Consider the following 7,681-nt stretch of genomic DNA (forward strand, 5'->3'; position numbering starts at 1 on the left):
TCGACTCGACGGCACTGGGTTTGGTTTTCTGGTTTACAATCCTTTTAGAAAATAATTTTGCAGTGTAGCCTTAAGAACATTTATTCTCTTTAACTAGTAATTCCACTTCTGGAAATCTATCCTAAGGACATCATCTAATTTTTTTTTTTTACAAAGTTAGTAATCATAATATTATTTGTAATAGCAAAAATTAAAAATAATCATGCAATCACATCTTGGAATATTATCATTCAGATGAGGTTTATAAGAGTTTTTAATACTATGAGAAAATGTATATTGTTACAATGCTAAGTGAAGAAACAGGATACAAAGTATCTGAAGAGAAATGGTCCATTTTATTTACTGTCTCAGATGCTAGTTATAATGTGCTGGAGAATGTTATATCTCAGTACCTGCACTTAAAATCTTCATATCTAGTTCTTTCAACTTGTAGATATATAAAATTTGTTTTCTAGCTGAATTCTGAAAACACTGAGATTGTAATATTTCTCTATGTAGAGGTCTAGAAAAAGAGGCATGAACTAGGAAACTCATTCAAGAGTCAATTTTTACCCTTGGAAATGTCATCATTTTTAGAAAGCATAAAATTGGTCTCATATTCACCAATCAACTCTTCTAGAATATGTTGAGTTTAGGCAAATGCTTTGGGGATTGGAAGACAGGTTGCTATCCTGAACACTAAATTCTGGAAAGTAGACAAATGAGCAGTAAGTCAGGGAGATATATGTCGGACTCTGCAAGTATCATCTTACCTCACCAGTGTCTCTTCTCCTTCCAAGGATCACACACAACTCCAGGTTTTATGCTGTCTGTGACTTCTCCCCTTAAAGGTTACCCTTGGTCTATTTGTACTGGTGTACAAACGTCCTTGTGAGTGGCTGTCTTATTCAGCAGCCTCTGGCACAAACAGGCCTTGAGTTCTGTAACTACAGTCAGTGCCAGCTCTCAGCTTGGACCGCTCAGCTGGGCAGGTTAGTAGCATAAAAGAGGTAAAAGTTGTTGAGCAACTAGACTCAAATATGCATACATAGCGACAGCTTCATTACAAAAATTTCCCCTTTAAAGGCAGAGGTTGTGAAGCCACTGTTTATTCTTAGACAAGCTCTGTGGCAGGACTTGGAAGAAATGTTTCCTATTTTGCAACTGAAAATATAATTCTTTGGTTGAGAATTGCCTACTGTGCCAACCGTAAACGTTAAAGAAAATCCGGAATCACAAAAAAGTATTTAATTTTATCATATTCTTTGTTAAAAGTATAGCTTTAACAGAGGGTCATGTGATGAATTCTTTCTTTTTTTTCTTTTCTTTACACCAATTCTTAATAACAACAACAACGTATGTTAAGGACCAAGTCTGTATTTTTTCTAAAAATTAGACTAAAAGTAAGAATGAAAGGGACTTATGTGCTATGGCTAAAATGTTTAAAATTTGTATTATTTTAATTATATAATACATGCTCATTGTTTAAAATTTGCATTATTTTAATTACATAATACATGTCCATTGTAGATAGGTAAAGAGTAGCTTTCACTTATCCATAAATCCAGCTGCAAGAGGCAAATGGGCGAAAACTATTGCTAATATATTGGGACTAATGTGTTCATACTGTTTTCTTGGCATGTATAAGCATATATGATGTTTTATTCTTCCAGGATGGGATGATTTTAGTAAGTTTTTAAAGATACCAATATATTGTTAATTTCTTTCTATGCCAATAACCATAGTTCAATATCACGATTTGTAATAGTTGCATATACTGTATTTTGCCTTATAATTGTAATATATTTAACCAAACTACTCAATTTTGGATATTTAAAAACCAGTATTTTTCAGATTGCAGGTCATGACCCTGAGTAGGCTGTGAAATATTCTAGAGGGTCAAGATTAGCATTCTTATTTATTATATTTTCAGTAGTGTAGCTTTATATTTTGTTGAATAATTCATAGGACAAGTTCTTTAGCCATAGGATTCTAATTTTTCTAAATTTTATTGGATATTTTTTTTTTAAACTTTTTATCGTGCTTTAAGTGAAAGTTTACAGAATTAGTTTCCCGCAATGTGTCAGCACTCCCCCCATTTCTGCCCTGGGTTCCCCGCTACTTTTCATCTGGATTTTCTACCACTTCCTACCTTCTTATTTTTGCATTGGGCAAATGTTGTCCTTTTGATCTGCTATAATTGATTGTTCTAAGGACTAGGCTCCTCTCTGGTATTGTTGTTTATTTTATGGGACTGTCTATTGTTTGGCTGAAAGGTGATCTCCGGGAATGGCTTCAGTTCCAGGTTCAAAGGGTGTCATAGGGCCATAGTCTTTGGGGTTCCTCCAGTCTCTGTCTGACCAAGATGTCTGGTCTTTTTTTCTGAATTTGATTTTTTGTTCTATATTTTTCTCCCACTTTGTCCAGGACCCTCTGTTGCAATCCACTCAGAGCAGTTGGTAGTGGTAGCTGGACACCATCTAGTTCTTCTGGTCTTGGGTTGTGCAAGCTGTGGTTCATGTGGTCCATTGGTCCTTTGGACTAATTGCTCCCTTGAGTCTTTGGTTTTCTTCACTCTCCTTTGTTCTAGACGGGAAGAAACCAATGGCTGTATCTTTGATGGCCACTTGCAAGCTTTGAAGACCCCTGATGCTACTCACCAAAGTAGGACGCAGAACATTTGTCTTTATGAACTATGTTGTGCCAATTGATGCAAATGTCCCCTGAGGTTACAATCCTTCACCTTTAAGCCTAGAAGCTTCGTCACCTGAGGTGCCTGGATATGTCTAAGAAGTTTCCTTGACTGTGCCCATGTGTGCTTTATTGTCTATATTACCAAAATTGCAGTACCTACGATTATGTATGTAGAAATAGACACAACTAGGAAACCCTGGTGGCATAGTGGTTAAGTGCTACAGCTGCTAACCAAAGGGTCGGCAGTTCAATTCTGCCAGGCACTCCTTGGAAACTCTATGGGGCAGTTCTACTCTGTCCTATAGGGTTGCCATGAGTCGGAATCAACTCGATGGCACTGGGTTGGGCTGGGTGAACCTATATCTGCAGGTGGGTGTGCTCCCTTACACCCTCCCACACCTTTTTGGCTTACCTAGCTACCTATGTATCCATTTGTAAATTATCGTTTGCTAACACTATTGTTGGAGGATTGTCTGTTATAGTAATTGCCATGGTTGCCCTTTATTCTTGTGTTCCTCTCAGTGTCTTCCTTTGCCTTGTTCATTTTGTGCTGAGTTCCCCCATATTGAGTTTTGCCTTTCCCATCACCAATATTAACAAGTGTCTTCTGTCTTTTTTTTTTTTTCTGTCTAGTTGGAGTCCTGGTGGTGCAGTGGTTAAGAGTTAACTTTCTTTGTGGTTACCTCGAAATTTAACTTTACCTTCCTAAATTTACATAGTCTTTTATTTCTTTATATCGCCTTGCCTTCCTCTGCATATGAAAGTTCTACAACTACACCATTTATTCTCCTTTGGTTTTGAAGTTGTCATCATTTACAGGTTGACATCTCTGATTCCTTGTTTTCAGTCTTTCAGCTTTGTTTTATTTTTGAGAATTCTTTATCTGGGTTGGTATCAGGCTGATGCTGTCTGAAGTCCTAATCTCAGGTTGTTGTCTGATGTTCTTGGTTCTATGTCCAAAGAACTTCCTTTAATATTTCTTGTAAGGTTGGTCTGGTTTCTACAAATTCTCCTAGTTTCTGTTTATCTGGAAATGTCCTATTTTCCCCATTGTATTTGAGAGACAGTTTTGCTGGATATATAATTCTTTGCTGGTAATTTTTTTCTTTCAAGGTTTGATGTATATCACCCCACTGTCTTCTTGCCTGTGTGGTTTCTGTTGCATAATCAGAATTTAGTCTTATTGGTTCCACTTTGTGGGCGACTTTCCATTTTTCTCAAGCTGCTCTCAGGAATCTTTCTTTGTCTTTGATTTTAGCAAGTTTGTTTATGATATGTCTTACGACTTTCTTTTGGGAGGTCTATCCAAAATGGGGGTTTGTTGAGCTTCTTGAATGCATATCTTCTTGTCTTTCATGATATCAGGGAAGTTCTCTGCTAGCAAATCTTCAACAATTATCTCTATCTGTTTTTTTGCCTCCTCCTATTCTGGAATTCTGACTACATGTAGATTTTTCCACTTGATAGTGTCCCACAAAATTCTTATGCTTTCTTTATTTTTCTTCATTCTTTTTTTCTGATTTTTTCTCAAACAAATTGGGGTTAAATGATTTGTCCTCTATTTTGCTGATTCTGTCTTCCAATTCTACTCTATGTCCTTCTATTGAGTTGTCTATTTCTGACGTTCTCTTGTTAATCTTTTGGATTTCTAGTTGCTGTTTTTGCATGGTTTCTAATTGTCTATTTTGTCATTTTGTTCTTGCATTGTTTTTTCTGAATTCTTCTATTGCTTTGTCTGTGTTATCCTTGATCTCTTGGAGAATTCTATGTATTAGTCTTTTGAATTCCTTACCAAATCCATTTCTTCCTCTGAAAGTTTTCTGGTTCTTTATTTTGGCCACCTTCTGGAGTCATCTTGTCCTATTTCTTTATGTGATTTGATATTGTCTGTTGTCTCTGAGGCATAAAGGTGCAATTATATTTATATATTGCATGTTTGTTTGCTGCATCCTGATTTTTTTTTTTTTTTGACATATCCGAGCAGGTGGGGTATGCATGCTTCTCTGACTGCTAGTCTGGCTGCTGGTCTGGCTGCACTAGAGCTCTCACCACCTGTCTCCTGGTGGATGGGGCAGCAGCTGGGTGAGTGAGCATGGGTCTCTGTTTGTTGGTCTAAAGAGGGTAGCTGAGGATGTGGCTGGCATTGCTGGTAAGGTGATGTATCTATCCAGCCAGTCACCTGGGCATGGGTGCAGGGAGCATTCTCATTGGCCACTTGGTTGGGCATTGCTTGTTGCCAGGTGGCCGGGGTGAGGGTGCCCAGGTCATTGGTCATGGGGTGCATGGTATGGAAACTTTCACTGATGGTTCTGGTTGGGCAGGGCTGTGCCAGAGTGGTTGGAGCGGGCACAAGCCTCTGGTTGCAGGGGAGGTGGTACCAGGGGCAAGGAGAGGGGATACCACCAGCCCATGGGTGCCCGCTAGGAGGGTGTGCCCCTGTCCACTACAGCGTGATGCAGGGGAGGGTGTGCTGCCAGTCCTTGGGCCTCCAGCACAGGTGACTGGAGGGAGTAGTAGGTGCCACTGGTCTGTGGGCCCCTGGTGTAGGCTGCTGGGCATAGGAGCTGACACCTCTAGTTTGTGGACTCCCAGTTCCAGTAGTGGGGTGAAGCAGAGGGTGTCACTGGTCTGTGGGCCACTGGTGCAGGTAGCCTGGCATAGGAGTCGGTGCTGCTGGTCTTCAGGCCTCTGGTGCCAGAGACCAGGTGGAGAAGTTGATGCTGCTGGTGCACAGGCCCTGGCTTGGGTGACTAGGTTTAGGAGCAGGCATTGCTGGTCTGCAAGCTCCTGGCATGTGTGGGTGGGTGGAAGAGGGGACGTTGCTAGTCCATAGGTCCCCAGCACGGGTGGCTAGGGGGAGAAGCAGGTGCTGCCATTCTGTCAGCCCTTGGTACAAGTGACCAGAGATGTGGGTGCCACCGTTTCATGTGTCCCCAGCCCATGTGGCTGAGTGAAGGGATGCATACTGCCAGTCTGTGGGTCCCTGGCTTAGGGGATGGGATGGTAGCAGGTGCCACTGGACTGTGATCACATGTGGGGAGGGAATAGATGAGGGGGGTGGGGGGCACTGCAGCTCCTTGGACTTCCGGCATAGGGGGACGGGGGACACGGTGGGTGAGGTGAATGCACTTAATTTTTGCAGGGCAAAGATCATTCCTGCCTGGCTCTTGACCTGGGTGCAGAGTCGCTCCTGCTTGGTTGCATCAGGTGATGGGGGCTTTGGCTGGGAACGCTGCTCACTTTGTCTCAATATGACCGTGCTGTGCAGGTTCAGCCAGCAGGGTACCATGCATCTGTAATTCTCTGTGTTTGCTGCTTTTGTACAGTCTCTCCTTCCACTTGGCACTCTGTCTGATTCTTCAGCCTTGTCTTTGATGCTCAGGGTTCCAAAGTTGTCATCTACATCTGATTCACTTGTTTTCTTGGGTCTTTAAGGGGGCGTTATGAGGCATGTGATGCCACTGCACCTTGGACCACCTCCTATGTTTGTTATTTTATAAGCTTAATCTTCCAGATAATGTTTAAAATTATTTTGAATATGTCCAAGGAAAACGCTGTGAAAATTTTGAAATTAAAATTTAAGATTAATTTGGGGATTCATGCCTTTAAAATGACTCCACCAGAAATGAAGTGTGTATCTTTATTTATTTTCTTCTATGTCTCTGAGTAAAGTTCTAGAGGATTTTTCATGTAAGTCTTCATATTTCTTGTTTATTCATTGGTGTTTAATATTTAATTTTCTATTGCAAAAAGTTTCCATTATTTTCTTCCAACCGATCACTGCCAAACACCAATATACTAGAAAGATACCAGTGATTATACATGTATATTATAACTGAGCATACTGATTCCTAAAAATATTTTCCTACCCAAGTTGTTACTCGAATGAGAATGAGAACTATGGAATGTAACTGGAAAGTTTTGCTTCTATCCTTCTTCCTTCCTCAATCACATTTGATTTGAGTCATTTTCATTTCATTCTAATATAAATGGCTGGCCTGAGAACACAAAAATCAAAGCGTAACCAAAAGATATTTGCACGACCATATCTTCTGGAAAGAGTGGAGTGAATTTCCAATCAAACAACACACAACCGGACCCACCTGCAATTGCTTCATCCTTTTGTCAGCAGCTGCACATCCTGGCACCAAGTTCTTCCTAAACAGGAAGAATATAAAGGACCTCTTGGACAGGTAAATCCTGTGTCTGCCTTCTGACTCAGATTGCTACCTGTGTATATAGAATATTGAGTGTTATTATTATTCTTGTTTTACAGACAAGAAAACTTGGCCCAGACAGGTTGAATACTTAATTCATTCAGTTACTCATTCACTCATTCACCCATTCAGTAAATAAGTATTAAGCACCTACCATGTGAACTAAATTGAAATAAATTAAAGCCCCTGTCTCCATGAAAGTTACATTTTAATGGGACAGACATGTATAAACAAAAAATTTACATTGCCACGGTCATACAGCTGAGATTGTAATCAAGGACCAGACCACAGCTTGGCTGCAGAGCCCTTGGGCTTGACCATAGTGAGGCAGAAGCTAAGAAGGTTTTCTGCTGTCTCCTGGAAAGCCCTGAGGGTGGCATGACTTGGGTGAATATAGCATGGTCCAGGACGAGACCTCATCCTGCAGGTTCCATTCAGGGAGAAGACCTTTGTCTACCAGAGGCAGTTGCTTTTACCATGCTTAGAATCCAATTTTAAGTGTTGAATTTTCCTGACCCCCCGCAGCCCACATACCTACTCTGTGTGCCTTCCTTCACATTCTAAAAAAACCCAGTGCCTTTGAGTCCTTCACATCCCAGCTAGCTCAAATGCTAATTCAAACTAATGTGTTAATGATTGAAAGAAGCTAACATATTTACATTTTAACAGGGCTCAATAAAGGGGCTGATGCTGGGATTTTCACATACACAATTGACCAGCAGCAAGAATAAACTTAGAAATAGGGTGATTTGTTATAGGGCTATCACCTGAAGCCATATAGATTAAACCTT

The 7,681-nt window shown here is 40.5% G+C and overlaps 1 protein-coding gene across 1 annotated transcript in view; it reads right to left on the minus strand.

Moving 5' to 3' along the window:
* Positions 1–791, minus strand: part of CPM (carboxypeptidase M) — a 113,366-nt gene extending 112,575 nt beyond the window's left edge. The window contains exon 1 of the mRNA XM_049883843.1: positions 753–791. The gene's annotated coding sequence lies outside the window, so the exon portion shown is untranslated. The remainder of the gene's footprint in view (positions 1–752) is intronic.
* Between the last annotated feature and the right edge of the window lie 6,890 nt (positions 792–7,681).

This window comes from Elephas maximus, chromosome 4 (genome assembly GCF_024166365.1).
Source record: "Elephas maximus indicus isolate mEleMax1 chromosome 4, mEleMax1 primary haplotype, whole genome shotgun sequence".
NCBI lineage: Eukaryota > Metazoa > Chordata > Mammalia > Proboscidea > Elephantidae > Elephas > Elephas maximus.